At 53.5% G+C, this 18,956-nt stretch overlaps 1 protein-coding gene across 2 annotated transcripts in view; it reads left to right on the plus strand.

Moving 5' to 3' along the window:
• Window positions 1–4,418: 4,418 nt before the first annotated feature.
• Window positions 4,419–18,956, plus strand: part of LOC146839237 (CD5 antigen-like) — a 409,368-nt gene continuing 394,830 nt past the window's right edge. For both annotated transcript variants that reach the window (XM_085603261.1, XM_085603262.1), the window contains exon 1: window positions 4,419–4,542. The gene's annotated coding sequence lies outside the window, so the exon portion shown is untranslated. The remainder of the gene's footprint in view (window positions 4,543–18,956) is intronic.

The following is an 18,956-nucleotide window of genomic DNA, read 5'->3' on the forward strand; positions in this document are numbered from 1 at the left end:
TGCCCACTAAGTGCTGGGCAACTGGAGAAATGCTGGGGCCAACGTTGGAGCCTCCCAGGGCTCTGAAACAAATGAAATGACCCCTAGAGCCTCGCAGGCTCTAAATAATACTGTGCTCCTTCGTTGGAGCCTCGTGGGCTCAGACAGCTGGAAATGCCCCCCAGAGCCTTCTAGGCTCGAGAAATAATGGCCCCTTCGTTGGAGCCCCCCACGGGGGACTCGTGAGCCTCGCAGGCTCTGAACGACAATGGGCCCCTTTGAACAAGGCCCCCCGAAACGTGGGAGCGGCCCGCTGCCTTCCGGGGCCGCTCTACTGGTCAGAGAATGCCCCCGTATGGTGGAGGGGATAGGGAAAGGATACGGAGGAGCCCTACGGGAGCTCCTCACTCAGCCCCCACTCACCGGACAGACGCAGGACTCCTCACGGCGGGGGCGCCTCCTCCGGGGTAGGCGCGGTCTCTCTCCTCCTCACGGGAGCCCCGCCAACCACTGCTGCTTTTCCTCCCTACCTTCGGCGCCGCCCAGCGCGGGGTGGGCTCCCGCCTGGGTGGGGGACACGGCGCTTTTCCTCCCGAGTGCCCCGGGGCGCAGGGTAGGCTCCTGCCTGCTCCGGGGCTTGAAATTAGCCGTGGGTCGTCGGAGGGAGGCGGGGTAGGCTCCCGCCCTCCTGTTTCCTGTTCCGGATGTCCCGGAGTCCCGCCCCCGGCCTGCCTGACTTCCTACAAGCCCGGCCGCGGCGGTGATTCTACAACTCGGCAACCAGAGGGGTAGGCTCCCTCGGGATGATAGAACAATGTTTCGCGGGGTGGGCACCCGCTTACAGTTACAGCAATGTCCCTGGCAGGGTGGGCACCTGCCAGGAGACTCTAGAATCTGCAAAAACGGGGCAAACGCCGGGTGGGCACCGGCTAGCAGAAATAAAGCGCTCCTAGCGCTAGGGATCAAAAGTGAAAGCGCTTTCAGCGCTAAAGGCCAATAGAAGCTCCCAGGCGCTTTAGGGATACAAATAAAGCGCTCCCAGCGCTTAGGGGAAAATAAGCACAAAAGTCCAGCAAAGTCCTCCCCTGCACACAGCAAGGCAGGGGTGGGGGGCAAGGCTGGACCCAGAGCCAGCTCACTGGGCCTCCAGGCAGGGAGGTAGTCCAAGTGGCGGTCCTCTGGTCCAGCGGCAGCAGCAGCAGCCCCCCTCAGGTAAGATCCTGGCAGAGAACAGTTTCTGTGGGGACACAGCCCCATTTTTATACAGGCAAACCCTTTGTTCTGGGTTCAGGGTGAGGGGGAAAACCAGTCGCAGCTGGTTGGGGAGCACCCTTGATGTGCTCAGCCCCTCACTCTATTGACTGGCAGGGCTAGGGTCGTCAGTCGCACCACAGGGGGCGGGGCCAGCATTGTGTTTGGAAAACCCTGTCCTATTCAGGACCCAGGTGGACTCCTCCCACCCATCTAGCTGCTGATCTCCCCATTCACCACTGGGTGACTCATCCTGACACTGGGGAATCCCTAGCCCGTCACATGACACGACCAGCCAATCACGCGACAGACACACTGCACACAGAAGTGCCCACTTCTAGAAGTGGCACTTCCACACTAGGTACATGCACGCCGCACACATCATCGCGCAGCATTCACTCCCACGAGTCCGCACATACCAAACTCGGGCCTGCACACCCCACGCATCAGGAACTACTAGGGACACATACATTCCCCATGCATTCCTATGGGAGGGCAGGCCTATCTCACCACATGCACTCAGCGCACGCACGCACTTTACCCTGGGACACAGGGAAAGTGCGCAGAAACCAAAAAAAATTACCACACCAAGTCACCAATAAAAAGCCAAAAAGTCCAGGGGTGAACCTGCCAGAAGGGCCAAGTCCAACAGCCCCTCTCCTCTGCAGGCACAGGGTCAGGTGCCAGTGATTTGCCCTCCCGGTGAGACCGGCGGCCTGCGCCTTGCAATGCAGTTGGGGTGGGAGACGGCCGCACAGATCTTCATGCGCACTGAAAAGCAGTGCCCAACACTGCCCCTCCAGGCTGCCGTCTCGCGGGCCCCGCCCCCAAGCCCTTGCTCCAAGCGAAAGAAATAAAATGTAAAGAAGCAAGAGTTTATTATTATTGTATTTTTCATTTTTAGGGCGTTGGCAGGAGCTGCCCCTTACCAGACCTGCATTTTCAATTGAATTTGGGCCTCTTTGTACCAGTCCTTATGCTGCTTTTTACAAAAACATCAAATATACTGCAACCCTACTAGGTCTGTTAATATGTTTTTCACACAAAGTTTTAAATCTTATTACCATTGACGTGTGTTCTGTTAAAATTAAATAGAGATCAGTTTGTTTTTAAGCATAAGCTAGAACATTTTTGTTAAGAACACTTGTAATTGAACGTCACATGCTGAGCTCTAGAGGCGTCTTCGAGCACAATCACAGGTGCTTTTTCTTACGTACGAATGTTAATGGTACTTATTAAACCGACCTCCAAAGGATAACAGGCTGTGACCACCCTGTAGTTCTTAAAATTCTGAGACAGGCCAGGCACATATTTTCATAGTGGTGACGTTGTTCCACTAAGTCACCAGACCTGGCGTATTATGCACACGGCTTATTCTTTTGCTTTAATTAATTTAATATCTCCATCCTTCTCACATGTATTTCACCTCACCATAGAGCATTCTATATCATTAAAAGCTACTTTTTAAAATATTATTCTATGTGTACCACTCTCTCATAATGTTTTTACAATTGTAAATTCATGGATTTAATAAAATATGGTTTTGAACTTGTGAAAATATTTTGTCAAACATACATCCTCATGCAGCTCCCTCTTTGGTGTGGCGACTTGTTCCATTCTGTAAATCTCAGGTTTGCTAGTGACCTGTTAAAGAAGAAAGGTTAATTTAAACATTTTAAGAGTTTTTCATTGCAAAGTTGTGGGTAGGCCTGCCGTTTTTCCATTTTTCCTCTTGTATGGCCAATTTGGGCGCTGCATGGATAATTGCTTTCCATATAATTCCACTGCACACCTTTCTACTGCATTCCACATGCATCTACTTCCCTCCAAAACAGAGAAGTAAAAACATTAACATTTACAACGTCAACACCTCTAACTCTCGCACATGCGAGAACTATTGTATTGCAAATGCTTGTTTGGTGGTGCTGTATTTGTGATCTCTAAGGCAAGGGTCACAGAGGCTCTGGCAGGAGTTGCAAAGAAGCCAGGGTCACAGGTGGCCCCACTGGCTGGGTGTTGGCTTTTTCCTATGGGAGGTGCAAAGATGCCAGGGTCACAGGTGGCCCCACTGGCTGGGTGTTGGCCTTTTCCTATGGGAGTTGCAAAGATGCCAGGGTCACAGGTGGCCACACTGGCTGGGTGTTGGCCTTTTCCTATGGGAGTTGCAAAGATGCCAGGGTCACAGGTGGCCCCACTGGCTGGGTGTTGGCCTTTTCCTATGGGAGTTGCAAAGATGCCAGGGTCACAGGTGGCCCCACTGGCTGGGTGTTGGCCTTTTCCTATGGGAGTTGCAAAGATGCCAGGGTCACAGGTGGCCACACTGGCTGGGTGTTGGCCTTTTCCTATGGGAGTTGCAAAGAAGCCAGAGTCACAGGTGGCCCCACTGGCTGGGTGTTGGCTTTTTCCTATGGGAGTTGCAAAGAAGCCAGGGTCACAGGTGGCCCCACTGGCTGGGTGTTGGCCTTTTCCTATGGGAGTTGCAAAGATGCCAGGGCCACAGGTGGCCACACTGGCTGGGTGTTGGCCTTTTCCTATGGGAGTTGCAAAGATGCCAGGGTCACAGGTGGCCCCACTGGCTGGGTGTTGGCCTTTTCCTATGGGAGTTGCAAAGATGCCAGGGTCACAGGTGGCCCCACTGGCTGGGTGTTGGCCTTTTCCTATGGGAGTTGCAAAGAAGCCAGGGTCACAGGTGGCCCCACTGGCTGGGTGTTGGCCTTTTCCTATGGGAGTTGCAAAGAAGCCAGGGTCACAGGTGGCCCCACTGGCTGGGTGTTGGCCTTTTCCTATGGGAGTTGCAAAGAAGCCAGGGTCACAGGTGGCCCCACTGGCTGGGTGTTGGCCTTTTCCTATGGATTGATGGTGGAGGAAAGTCCAGCTGCGGTGCTGCTGTTTCTAGAGTAGATAACATTTCACCCCTCAGGCCTTTTTTGCTTCCACCATTGTTGTGATTTGTTTTTAAGTCGCACAGTGCTCAGCGTGGCTGTCACGTGTTATTCACCCCGGGGATGGTTGCCCTGGAGATGACGCAAAGTAAATAAAGGCTGCTGGAGTCGATCCACGTCCTCGTGGCACAAACGTTGAAAAGATATTGGAGGAAGAGCAGGGTGTGGGAAGGCTCGTGTTTGTCTGTCTGTCCCATGATGGCCCCGCCCTCCAAGCGTCAGAGCTGTAGGGGGGGGGTGTTCCCTCCTTAAGGTATGACGTACTCCTTCAGTAAACTGAAGTAAGTGCACAGTGAGCACAGGAGAAGCTCTCCCAGGGCAGCATCGACCGACCCAGCACCCACACGAGGCGTTTGTGACTGTCCCAGAGGTAAGCAGCCTGGATACCACAGGTCAAAGGTCATTTCTCAATTCTATGTTTATTCTGTGCCAAGCAGGGGGTTGAATCTCTTGTGCATTTTATGCCCACGGTGTTAATGAGGTTTGAACCCAGCTGCCTAGCAACATAGCAATGTACATTAATCTGGGACCTGGAAACTATACAATTGTGTACATTAATCAGGGCCTGTGTCATGATATTACATTCACATATTCACAAGTGCTCTGCGCTCCACTCATCTCTGTAGGTTGGGTTTAGATTCACAGAGAGTAGATGGTTTCCCACAGCACCTCAGAGACAGTCCTGTGTTTCCTTTTAATGTCATTAAGCATGGGTTGTGCAGCAGGGTGCTTTATTAATGAACCCAGCCCTTTTCCTTCCATTTGCCAGTCTCATTGAGGCATTGAGTGGCAGCTTCATTGGAGAAAAGTCACCTTGGTGGTGATGGCCAGAAGTGAGTTTCCATAGTCTCCTCACATTGATTTGGGGAGAGGATGTGGCCTAACGGCCAGGTCGGTCAAGCTCAAATCTGAGGAACCAGGTTCAGGTCTCAGCAACGACGCTCAAGATCCTGTGATTCTGGGCAAATCACTTAAACTCCAGGTGACAAAAAAAATAAATGTGTCCTTGTGTAATTCAACTGGTGCTCTCGTAAAGCGCTCTGATACCTTTGGGTCAAGTGTGCGCTATATAAAACTCCGGAAAACAAAAAAACAAAAAATATGGTCAATCTGGGAGAGGCCAGGACCAGGGAGTGTGTCACAGTTTGAAGTCATTAATGACATGTTTGGTTTCTTCAGGATTTTAATTTGGTTTCAGGTGCTGTTAGCTGTTGTGTTGCTGTGTTAGTGCAGATGTGGGTGATTGTCCAACAGAACGTGCAAACACCCAAAGCAGTATTGGTCAAATGTCCACCTGAAGCTCCACCCAGAAGGACAGATGTTCACACAATGCAGCAAGGCAAGTTGCAGCGCTGATTAAAATTGAGAGGGCAGAAAAGTGACATATCTCTCAAGATAGGGTGCATTCCTGCTCTCTGCCTGCACTGGCACACAATCCGAAGCCTAGCACCAACACAGGCACGCTTGCACCATGGAGCAACGGTGCCTGCACTGGCACACACTCTGCAGCCTCGCACCAACACAAGCACGCTTGCACCATGGAGCAACAGTGCCTGTTTTACAGGCTGCACTGGCACACAACCTGCAGCCCAGCACCAACACAGGCACGCTTGCACCATGGAGCAACGGTGCCTGCACTGGCACACAACCTGCAGCCCAGCACCAACACAGGCACGCTTGCACCATGGAGCAACGGTGCCTGCACTGGCACACACTCTGCAGCCTCGCACCAACACAGGCACGCTTGCACCATGGAGCCCTGGTGCCTGTATTACAGGCTGCACTGGCACACAATCTGCAGCCCAGCACCAACGCAGGCACGCTTGCACCATGGAGCAACGGTGCCTGCACTGGCACACACTCTGCAGCCTCGCACCAACACAAGCACGCTTGCACCATGGAGCAACAGTGCCTGTTTTACAGGCTGCACTGGCACACAATCCAAGCCTAGCACCAACGCAGGCATGCTTGCACCATGGAGCAACGCTGCCTGTTTTACAGGCTGCACTGGCACACAATCTGCAGCCCAGCACCAACGCAGGCACACTTGCACCATGGAGCAACAGTGCCTGTTTTACAGGCTGCACTGGCACACAATCTGCAGCCCAGCACCAATGCAGGCATGCTTGCACCATGGAGCAATGGTGCCTCTTTTACAGGCTGCACTGGCACACAATCTGCAGCCCAGCACCAACGCAGGCACGCTTGCACCATGGAGCAACGGTGCCTGTTTTACAGGCTGCACTGGCACACAATCTGCAGCCCAGCACCAACGCAGGCACACTTGCACCATGGAGCAACAGTGCCTGTTTTACAGGCTGCACTGGCACACAATCTGCAGCCCAGCACCAACGCAGGCACGCTTGCACCATGAAGCAACGGTGCCTGCACTGGCACACAATCTGCAGCCCAGCACCAACGCAGGCACGCTTGCACCATGGAGCAACAGAGCCTGTTTTACAGGCTGCACTGGCACACAATCTGCAGCCCAGCACCAACGCAGGCATGCTTGCACCATGGAGCAGCGGTGCCTGTTTTACAGGCTGCACTGGCACACAATCTGTAGCCCAGCACCAACGCAGGCACGCTTGCACCATGGAGCAACAGAGCCTTTTTTACAGGCTGCACTGGCACACAATCTGTAGCCCAGCACCAACGCAGGCACGCTTGCACCATGGAGCAACGGTGCCTGTTTTACAGGCTGCACTGGCACACAATCTGCAGCCCAGCACCAACGCAGGCACGCTTGCACCATGGAGCAACGGTGCCTGTTTTACAGGCTGCACTGGCACACAATCTGCAGCCCAGCACCAACGCAGGCACGCTTGCACCATGGAGCAACGGTGCCTGCACTGGCACACAACCTGCAGCCCAGCACCAACGCAGGCACGCTTGCACCATGGAGCAACAGTGCCTGTTTTACAGGCTGCACTGGCACACAATCTGCAGCCTAGCACCAACGCAGGCACGCTTGCACCATGGAGCAACGGTGCCTGTTTTACAGGCCGCACTGGCACTCAACCTGCAGCCCAGCACCAACGCAGGCACGCTTGCACCATGGAGCAACGGTGCCTGTTTTACAGGCTGCACTGGCACACAATCTGCAGCCTAGCACCAATGCAGGCATGCTTGCACCATGGAGCAACGGTGCCTGTTTTACAGGCTGCACTGGCACACAATCCGAAGCCTAGCACCAACGCAGGCACGCTTGCACCATGGAGCAACGGTGCCTGTACTGAAGGCAGGATTGTTCTTTTGCAGGCAATGAGAGATGGGGTTGGATGTTTACTTGGGTACAAAGGTGACGATGAGATTCTGGGGATTCACTTGAGAGGTTTTGGACGAGGGCGGGGTGAGCGGCAGGGGGATTGTATAATGGTAAGGAGAGAAAAGTCGAGTGAAGCCAACCCTGTGGCTTGGTAAATCTGGGGTCACAAATGTCACTTATTTTCTATTCCTCACTTATGGTGTTAGCATTATAAATATATTTTTGGGCGTGTGAGTTTGTGTTTGGATAAAGATCTCTGTATTTACAAATGAATATATTACTCATTTCGGCTGAAGTGACTATCAATCAATACACTGCCCAGGCTACTTCCTGTGTTAGGTAAATACTACAAAAGTTGAATTAATTTAGACATTTTGATTATATTCTTCTTCTTTTCAGGCTCATGAGAGAGTTATTGCAAAAAATCAGATACTTGCAACAATGATAAGCATTTTCTTGAAATTAGTTCCTTATATTTTAAGAGGGTCGTGACCGCATATAAAGGAAACCTTATACAGAAAATGAAGGTGTAAGCGCAATTTCACACAGACTTCAATCGCAGCTCTGCAGACACATGGGAGACCCCTGGAGTACCGATGCCCTGGGTACCTCAGTATCATATACTAGGGACTTACAAGGGTACCCCAGTATGCCAATTGTGGGATGTACAAAGCACTGACCGTGTCATTTAGAGAAGAGAGCAATGCCCCCGGGGTCCCGGTTAGCAGGATCCCAGTGAACTACAGGCAAAGCACATTGACAACAGGGAAAGAATGGGGGTCTCAATGCCGGAAAGATCCTTCTATCCTACATATCTGTTCTAAACCATTCATAAAAAAGGGTCCCTACCTTTATTCAAAGCATTATAAGATGCTGAGGTAAATGGATGTGGGGAAAACGTCTTAAATAAATTAAACTTAAAAATACTGAAAGACTTCACTGATGATGAAGGATTGATATCCCTAGACAAAGGTGTATTTAAATGCGTTCACTCTTTTGACATAGCAAGGGAGGCAATTGAGTGAGTAATAGAGTAGCAGAGAGTGAGTAGTAGTTAGTGAGTAATAGAGTAGTAGAGAGTGAGTAGTAGAGAGTAGTAGAGCGTGAGTAGTATAGAGTGAGTAATAGAGTAGTAGAGAGTGAGTAGTAGAGAGTGAGAATTAGAGAGTAGTAGAGAGTGAGTAGTAGAGAGTAGTAGAGTGAGTAGTAGAGAATGAGTAGTAGAGAGTAGAGAATAGTCAAGAGTAGTAGAGAGTGAGTAGTAGAGTAGAAGAAAGTTGTAGAGAGTGAGTAATAGATTGGTAGAGAGTGAGTAATAGAGTAGCAAAGAGTTAGTAGAAGACAGTGAGTAGTAGAGTAGTGGAGAGTGAGTAGTAGGGAGTAGTAGAGAGTGAGTAGTAGAGAGTAGTAGAGACTGAGTAATAGAATAGTTGAGAGTGAGTAGTAGAGAGTGAGTAATAGAGTAGTAGAGAGTGAGTAGTAGGGAGTAGTAGAGAGTGAGTAGTAGAGAGTAGTAGAGAGTGTTTAATATAGTAGTAGAGAGTGAGTAGTATAGAGTGAGTAATAGAGTAGTGGAGAGTGAGTATTAGAGAGTAGTATAGAGTGAGTAGTAGAGAGTGAGGAATAGAGTAGTAGAGAGTGAGTATTAGAGAGTGAGTAGTAGAGAGTGAGTAGTAGAGAGTGTTTAATAGAGTAGTAGAGAGTGAGTAGTTGAAAGTAGTAGAGAGTGAGTAGTAGAGAGTGAGTAGTAGAGAGTGTTTAATAGAGCAGTAGAGAGTGAGTATTAGAGAGTAGTAGAGAGTGAGTAGTAGAGTAGTAGAGAGAGAGTATTAGAGAGTAGAGAGTAGTAGAGAGTAGAGAGTAGTAGAGAGTGAGTAATAGAGAGTGTTTATTAGAGTAGTAGAGAGAGAGTATTAGAGAGTAGTAGAGAGGAAGGGTGAAAGGATTAATGGGCGAAAGGATCGATGGAAAGGTGAAAGAAATGGATTGGTGAAAGGATGGATGAATTGGTGAATGGATGGATAGAGAAAGGATCGATGGAAGGGTGGAAGGATGGAAGGATGAAAGGATGGATGGAAAGGTGAAAGGATGGATGGGTGAAAGGATGGATGGATGAAAGGATGGATGGAAAGGTGAAAGAATGGATGGGTGAAAGGTTGAAAGGAAGGGAGGGAGGGTGAAAGTGTGAAGGGGACTAATCTAGGAATGCTGCACATTCTTGGTTTGATCATTCGGTGTCACCAGACCTTAGGTAAAAGTGGAGTGCATTTTCATTTTCTGGCCACTCCCTTGCTTCCGAACACCCATCTCTGCGAGCAGACACTGAATCTTTAAAAACCAGGGGGTAAAGTTCAGAGCTTTTGAAAAATTCAAATACTTTCAGACCTTCAAACTCTGAAATTTGATTTGCAACCAAAATGATTATTTTCTTATTTACTTTACCAATGAATTAACTGAGGGTTTAAGTCAATTATTTACGTTGTTTCAAAGTCATTTATTGGAGGTTTTTTTTAAACAAATATCTCAAACATCACGTTCATGCCACAGAAAGCTTACATGTGACAAGTATTAGCTAAGGTACTTCTTCCTGTTCAGTGTGTTTCTTAAGACAAGGTCATCCTTGTGTTTCGTGTTTGTAACCACTTAGCTGTCTTTGCCTGGCACCCTAAAAAGATATATGTGCTGGGTGCCAAAGTCTCTCTTAGGAGCTCGCCAATAGCATTGCCTGGTGCTGTTGTTGGCCAATACCAAGACGGCCACGTCTTGGCTCCACTTTCTTCCTGTCTCTATCTCAGTCTTGTGGGTTCTTTTATTACACATGCTTTCTTTCTTACTTAATATTTTCCTCTCTTTCTCTTTCTCCTTTTCTGTATTTCTGTTGCTTAATATGGACCGATGTATGAAGATGAATGGTATGTCCCAATGCGCCATCATTAGTGCCAGCTCCCACCAGTAGGAACCACCGGCAGAAATCCAACACTGTTTATGTCATACCATAAAGGTAAACACGCAAAAAGATAATCCCAAGACATGCCATAAAAAGAAGGACATGGGATACTCTGGGGTCATATACAAAATAATTTATACAATGGAGGGCAAATAAAATAGACCTGAGCGCAATGAGAGAAAACACACATGCACATAAGAGCAAAGAGTCAATAAAGTCAAAGAAGGACCCATAGAAAGCGTGTCTTTTATACATACATGGTTTAAGAAGAACAGGATAGAACCAAGTGCTGCAAAACAACAATGGCAGTGCAGTGGGCAAGTGCGTCAAGCGTTATGTTATGTTATGTTACTGCCATTTATATAGCGCAACAGCTGCCCCAGCAAAGGGGCGTCCCGGCGCTGTCAGCAAGGCAACTAACGCAAAAAAAGGAGACAGAAGCTACATGCAGGGAAAGAGGTGGGTTTTTAAGGCCTTCCTAAACATCCAATAATTAGTATATTTTCGAATGAGGGTGGGCAATGAGTTCCAAAGGAAGGCTGCCCTACTACGAAAGGAACGGTCTCCTGCCCGCACTCTCTGGAACCTGGGGACCCTCACCAAGTGCTGTCCAAGTGTCCAAAGCTGTTGTGTGGGAACATAGGGGTGACCAGGTTAGCCAGAATACCAGGAGTGTTGAACTTTAGGGCCTTAAAAGTGCCTTCGCAGGTTTCCTTAAAGTTTCTTTGTAGATTTATTGATTAAACAGCATCCCAGCAGAGAGCAGCTTTCCTTACATCCAATGGCTCTCTTCAACTGTCCCACATAGAACCTTACTCACCCCATTCTATATGTAACTAGGTAACAGTCCCATGACATATACTAGCTGGAGATCTCTACACATCTCCCTTTTATACATAACAACAAACACATATAAAACAAGATCATGAGATATCAATAAGATACAAAAAAACTAACATTTTGTTTATCTAATAATACATAAAATAAACATACATTGAGAATTAATATCCTAAATTTTAAAATTATGCTTCATGGAGATATCCTATGGTTTTGGCACTTTACAAACATTTCCTAAACTCCACAGGATATTTTGGTGTCGCTAGAAAGAGCTACCACCAGCTGAGTGTCGTCAGTGTAGGAGACCATGGTCAGTCCTCTGTTTCTCACCACTGCGGCCAGCGGTTGGACATAAAGATTGAATAACAGGGGACTGAGGGAGGAACACTGTGGGACACCTTGTTTGATGGAATGGATGCCTGAGGAAAAAGGGGGGACAGCGACCCTAAAGGACCTCTCACTAAGAAACTAAGAGAACCACTTTAGGGCCGAGTCGACAATCCCCGACTCCTCCAAACGTTGTAACAAAATGGCACGAGACACCGTGTCAAACGCGGCGCTGAGATCCAGCAGGATCAGCGCCGCCGTCTGGCCAGCGTCTAACACAGACCAAAGATGCTCTGTCACAGCCAAGAGAGCAGACTCTGTGCTGTGACCAGGCCGAAAACCCTTCTCGGAGGAGTCCAGTATGTCGTTCTCGGTCAAGAAGTCTGAGAGGAGAGTTAACATCTGCCTCCATAATCTTAGCCATCCACGGGAGGAGTGAGATGGGGCGATTCAATCAGCAGGGCTCTCGACTCCGGGATACAACTGCTGTGCTGCTGCGGGGTCGCCCCAGATATAGGTCTGGAGCCCTTTGATGTCCGGACCCTTGCGCCCGGGGGGCGGAGAGGCCGGGTTGGGAGCGGACAGACGCCCAGCAGGAGAGGCACCAGGCCCCGGAGAGCTGGGGGGACGATCGCACCTAGGTGTGGGAGGTCGGTTGGGGGTCCCATCGATACTGCCCTCCGCCGGGAGTGGTGAAGTGTTCACGTGGTACCCCCTGGCCAGTTCTTGGTGCCTCGATGTCGGGCCTTGGCTGGGGCCGAGGCCGGGTTGAGCGGGGTCACGTGGGCTGGTGCGCAGAGTCACATACAATCCAAAATGGAGGAGCCCCGAGGTGTAGGGGACCTCGTGCGGTTTGCCGAGGGGGAACAGGACCATGCCACGAGGCCGGGTCCAACAGGCGTCCCCCCCAGCCGAAGGCAGGGAGAGTCACCCATCTCCTTGGGGGTTCTCCTCGTCGAGGCGGAAGAAGCGGGATAGGCCGTCGGCGTTGGCGTGGTCATTGCCGGGCCGGTGTTCAACGGAAAAGTCCATCCCTTGCAGCGAGATGGACCACCGCAGCAGCTTGGGGTTCTCGCCTCTCATTTGCATTAACCACCGCAAGGGCCGGTGGTCGGTTTGAACCCGGAAATGGGTGCCGAAGAGATAGGGCCGGAGCTTCTTGAGGGCCCATACTACAGCGAAGGCCTCTCGCTCGATGGTGCTCCACCGCTGCTCCCGGGGCAACAGCCGTCGGCTGATGAAGGCTAAGGGTCTGTCGCGTCCCTCCGAATCTTCCTGAGACAGGACGGCCCCAATTCCATATTCGGAGGCGTCCGTCTGCACAACGAACTCCTTGCTGTAGTCAGGGGCCTGTAGCACGGGGGCAGTGCACATCGCCATCTTGAGAGTCTCGAAGGCCGACTGGCAGCGGGGTGTCCAGTGCACCTTCTTGGGCTGCTTCTTTGACGTGAGCTCTGTGAGGGGGCCAACGATGCTCCCATAGTCTTTGATGAATCGCCGGTAGTACCCGGTGAGGCCCAGGAAGGCCCTGAAGAGCTGTCTGGGTGGTGGGGGGTTCCCAGGCCTGGATGGCATCAATTTTTGGTTGGAGGGGAGCCACCTGACCGCTCCCCACCTGATGGCCCAGATAGGTCACCGATCCTTGGCCTATCTGGCACTTGCTGGCCTTGATCGTGAGCCCGGCCCTTTGGAGGGCGGCCAGGACTGCCTTGAGGTGCCCCAGGTGCTCAGCCCAGTGGTTGCTGTACACGGCAATGTCGTCCAAATAAGCCGCGCTGAAGGCCTCTAGCCCGGCCAGAACCTTGTTCACCAGTCTCTGGAAGGTGGCTGGGGCGTTCTTCATGCCGAAGGGCATCACCCGAAAGTGGTAGTGCCCATCAGGGGTGGAGAAAGCGGATCTTTCTCGGGCACCGGGGGTGAGCTGGATCTGCCAGTACCCGGCGGTGAGGTCAAAAGTACTCAGGTAGCAGACTGCTCCTAAACGGTCGATGAGCTCGTCGGCCCGGGGAAGAGGATGGGCATCGGTCTTGGTAACAGCATTCAGACCCCGGTAGTCCACACAAAATCGTAGCTCCGGGGGATTGCCTGGGGCGGCGGCCTTCGGCACCAGGACGAAGGGACTGGCCCACGGGCTGTCGGAGGGCTCGATGACCCCGAGGGCCAGCATCTTTGCCACCTCGGCCTGGATGCAGGCCCGCACCCGGTCGGGCACCCTGTAGGCTCGGTGTCGCATGGGGGGACTGTCCCCAGTGTCGACGTCGTGGACACACCATGGGGAGGGAGAAGAGGGCCGCAAAGGGCTGCAACAGTTGCTGACAGTCGTGGCGCTGTTTCGGGGTCAGGGAGGAGGCGAGTTGGACGCCTTCGATGGACCCGTCGTGGACGCTGATCCGCAGGAGGTCGGGTAGGGGCGCGGAGTCATCTTCGCCCCCATCGTCGGTTGCCAGTAGCAGGCTTAGTTCGGTCCGGGCAAAGTGGGGTTTGAGCCGGTTAGCATGTAGAACCCGGAGGGGGTTCCGGGGGGACTCCAGGTCGATTATGTAGGTGACGGGGCTCTTCTTCTCCACCACCTTGAAGGGCCCGGTCCATTTGTCCTGGAGGGCGCAGGGGTCAACCGGTGCCATGACCCAGACTTGCTGGCCTGGCTCAAACTCAATGGTAGAGGCGTTCCGATCATACCATCGCTTCATGTCCTGCTGGCTGGCCTCGAGGTTGGCTTTGGCCAGGGCTCGGAACCTGCGTGTCTGGTTTCGTAGGGTCAGGAGGTATCGGTAGACGTCGGGAGGGGCATCTTGGGGCTTCGTCTCCCAGCCCTCCTTGACCAGGCTGAGGGGTCCGCGGACCGGATGCCCATACAACAGTTCGAAAGGGCTGAACCCCAGGGACTTCTGCGGGACCTCCCGATAGGCAAACAGGAGGCACGGCAGCAGGACATCCCATCTCTGCCTTAGGGGCTCTTCCAGGCCCTGGATCATTCCTTTTAATGTTCTGTTGAACCGCTCGACCAGTCCGTTCCCCTGAGGGTGGTATGGGGTGGTGAATTTGTACGTGACCCCGCACTGCTGCCACAGGGACCGCATGTATTTAGAGATGAAGTTCGTACCCCGGTCGCTCACCACTTCTCGGGGGAATCCCACTCTCGAGAAGATCCCCATTAAGGCCCGGCCCACCATGGGGGCCGTCACGGTTCGAAGCGGGATAGCCTCAGGGTACCTGGTTGCGTGGTCCACGAGGACCAGGATGAAGCGGTGACCCAGGGCGGTCCGGGGGTCCAGGGGCCCTACAATGTCTATCCCGACCCGTTTGAACGGGGTGTTGACTGCTGGGAAGGGCTGGAGGGGGGCTTTGACCCGTCCCCCCATCTTTCCGCTGGCTTGGCAGGTCTGGCAGGACCGGCAGTGGTTGTCCACGTCTCTCCGCATCCGGGGCCAGTAGAAGTGGGTCACCAGGCGGCTGTAGGTTTTGTCCTGCCCCAGGTGCCCGGCGAGGGGCACATCATGTGCCAGGTTAAGGAGGAACTCCCAGAATCGGAGGGGGACCACCAGCACTCGACTGGCCCCCAGTTCCACAATCTTCTGTTCGCTGTACAGTAGGCCCTCGGCCCAATAGACCCAGTGCGTTCCGGTCTGGTCACCGTTGGCCTGCGAGGACGCCTGCTGTTGGACCCCTTCGAGGGAGGGGCAGGTCTTCTGTTCCTGCTGGAACTGTTCTCGGGTGGGGCCCCCGTCGTGGCGCCATTGGGCAAGCTCTGGGAGTGCGTCGAGAGAGGCGATTTCGTCTGGGGAGCGTTCGGTGGCTCTGGCATCGGTGTCCGCTTCTCCCTCGCTAGAGGCGGGTGGTGGCGCGGGCTCCTCGGGCTCGATGGGGTCGGGTGCCATGGACGAGCGGGGGGCCTGTACGGCCATGGACTGGGTGGTGGCGCAGGCCCATTCGGGTAGCCCCAACATTCGGAGGTGCTCTCGCCGCTCCAATTGAGCCCAGGGAGAACTCTCTAGGTCGTTCCCCAGGAGGCAGTCCACCGGGGCGTCATCGCGGACAGTCACCTTCAGTATGCCCGTCACCCCTCCCCATTCGAAGGGGACCTGGACCATCTGGCACATGCTCTCGCTGTTGTCGGCCGTCCGGACGGGCATAGTACATTCGGCAGGATCTGTTCGGGGGTCACCAGGTGGCAGCGGACAGCGGTGACACTGGCTCCGGTGTCACGGAGGGCTTCGGCCCGTCGTCCATTGATAGTGACCCACTGTTGGTACTTCTGGGTGTTGCTCGGGATGGGTGTTCGGGGCACCATTTCTCGGCTGCCCAGGCAGACCAGGGACATGGCCGCCGGCTCCCACTCAGTGGTTCCTCTGTCGAGGGGTTCTTCCTCTTCCTCCCCTTCCCCCAGGGCGGCAGCCGCCAGCTGTCGGGGCGGGGGCCCGCCGGCCCCACTTCGTCAGCTCATGGGGCAGGCCGGGTCGCTGGCATAGTGTCCGGTTTGTTGGCAGCCGTATCAGGTGATCGTGGGCCGGGGTCCGGTTCTGGCTGGTGCCGTCCCTCTTCGGGGTAGGCTCGGGGAGAGGTGTTGCTGAGGCGGTCCTCGAGGTGGACTCCGGGGTGGCCCGGCGGGGATGTCCCGGTTCCGGTTCGACCCTCCTCCTCCGCCGCGCTGGCGGGGAGGTCTGGTGGGGTTTCTCTGGTACTCCCCCATCGAGTTCCGGGGGACTCGGGTGTTGACCCATCGATCGGCCTCGGCGGCGAGCTTCCACGGCTCGGTCAGCTTGCTGTCGAGGAGGTGTTGTCTTAGCTCCATGAAGCAGTTGTTGGAGAGGTGTTCCCAAATAATGAGGTCGACCAGCTGCCCGTAGGTGGTGACCTTGCTACCCTTGATCCAACCTTCTAGGGCCCTGCTGAAGAAGTCCACATATTCTACCCACGTGGTACCGGGGATTTTTTTGCAGTCTCTGAAACGCTGGCGGTACATTTCCGCGGTTAGTCCGTAGCGGGTGAGCAGGGCCTCCTTCATATGGTCGTAGGAGGTCATCACTTCTTCTGGTAGCTGGAGCAGGGTGTCTCGGCCTTCGCTAAGGAACCGACCCCACAGGCTGGCACCCCAATCCTTCCGGGGCACCCGATGGGAGGTCATGGCCACCTCGTACGACTTGAACCACTGCTGGATGTCGTCGTTTTTATAGTATTCTTTGACGACATCTTTGGGAATATGTACCTTGGCTTCGGTGGGTGGTAGAGCGTCTCTATTACTGGGGGTGCCGGTCTTCCCCTTCTGGGCCTTGAGTTCGAGTTCTTTGAGGCCCCGCTCGTGTTCGAGGGTCAGCCTTTTTTCCTCCAACTCTCGATGCCGCTTTTTCTCCTCTATCTCTTCCTGTAGCCGTAGCTGTTCTACGGCCATTTTCTTTTCGGCCAGCCGGAGTTCGCCGTCCAGCCGAAGTCGTGCGAGCTCTAGTTCGTGGGTCCGGACCTTCTCCCGCTCTCGTATTTCCTCTGCGGAGAGGCCAGTTTCCAGGCTGTTTCTCCCTCCGTTCGCCAGGGTCGGTGCGGGTGGTGTGGCTGCATTTAGGGGCAGGGGACCTTCGTTCTGGGAGGGGCCCACCTCGGACTCTATCCAGGTTCTCAGGGCTTTCTGCATCTCCTCCTTGGTACCTAGGCCGGTGGTTGCAATGCCCTTGTCCTTGCAGAACTGTTTTAACTCTTTGTGGGTATAATCTTCCAACCGTTCTGGTTGGAACTCCATGGTCGCGGTGGTTTCCTGGTTGCTCATGGTTTCTGTTCGTCTGGATGGGTAGCGAGTGAGTTACTTGCTTGTACAAACTGCGTTCGGCTCGGATCCCGTCGCTGGCCACCAAATGTTGGAAAGCGGACCTCGGGGGAGTCGGAGAGACCACCCAGAGGGGCCTCCACCCTTCACGAAGTAGCCGAGCGCTGCTGAGAAGCCTCCGGGGGAGGTCCTTCTCCTACGGCGTACTAGCACAGTAACACCACCACACAGGACTCGAGGAGATTTAGCAAGACGAGCAAGTCTTTATCAGTACTTATGAAGTTACGGTTATCAATATTTACAAGGGGGGATTGAGGGATCCACAAGAGTCTCAAAAAGGCTTTGGTAGGGACGGGGTAGCGGGACAGTCTTTAGCAGCAGCTTGGTACGAGGGTACCTGGGGCCCAGTTCTTATCCTCAAGCTGGAGGGCCTCCGGATCTCGGAGTGGTCGAGCCGCGACGGCGTCAGCAGGGCTCTGGCGATCAGTTCGTGGAGTTCGAGCCGCGACCAGGTCAGCAGGGCTCTTACGGTGTCTTAGTTCAGCTCGAGCCGCGACGACGTCAGCAGGGCTCCGAGGGAGGTTTCAGCGAGGTTGGGCCGCGACAGCGTCAGCAGGGCCACGATGTTCCGTGAGGTTCCTTGGTCTCAATAAGGTGGAGCCGCGACGCAGTCAGCAGGGCTCGTGGTAGAGTCTCAAGCAAGGGTTCTTCTCCGTAGGGTCGGCCGCGATTCAATCAGCAGGGCTCTCGACTCCGGGATACAACTGCTGTCCTGCTGCGGGGTCGCCCCAGATATAGGTCTGGAGCCCTTTGATGTCCGGACCCTTGCGCCCAGGGGGCGGAGAGGCCGGGTTGGGAGCGGCCAGACGCCCAGCAGGAGAGGCGCCAGGCCCCGGAGAGCTGGGGGGGGCGATCGCACCTAGGTGTGGGAGGTTGGTTGGGGGTCCCATCGATACTGCCCTCCGCCGGGAGTGGTGAAGTGTTCACGTGGTACCCCCTGGCCAGTTCTTGGTGCCTCGATGTCGGGCCTTGGCTGGGGCCGAGGCCGGGTTGAGCGGGGTCACGTGGGCTGGTGCGCAGAGTCACATACAATCCAAAATGGAGGAGCCCCGAGGTGTAGGGGACCTCGTGCAGTTTGCCGAGGGGGAACAGGACCACGCCACGAGGCCGGGTCCAACACCGACCAATCAATCCCCTGTCTCCCTTCCAGTTGTCCCTACTCTAGAGAGCCATACACCAAGTATCGACACTGTAACTGCTCAGATTAATAAAAGTAAAGAAATTTCCGTTGCTGGCCCTCCACCTAAAAAAAGGAAGAGGGGAGGGAAAAATTCTCTTAATAAAACTAACTTACCTAAACTTCCCAAGAGGTCTATTTCCATACCCTCTTCAAAGGCTTCGGGGACCGACACCTCTTCGTACCCACATTCTTTTGATCCTTTAACCGACGATCTAATGGAACGTTTGGAGTCTCTTGTTAGATCACTCCTTCTTCCATTCTTGGAACGATTGAAGAGACTGTCCACCCAACTAGGGTCATTAGAAAATTCATTGCAAAATAATACTAACCAATTTAAACTTCACCTTTCTGATAGAGCGATTCACTCAAATTGCTCCTCATCATCAAATCCACCCTCACTGACCGCTGGT

This window comes from Triturus cristatus, chromosome 4_2 (genome assembly GCF_964204655.1).
Source record: "Triturus cristatus chromosome 4_2, aTriCri1.1, whole genome shotgun sequence".
NCBI lineage: Eukaryota > Metazoa > Chordata > Amphibia > Caudata > Salamandridae > Triturus > Triturus cristatus.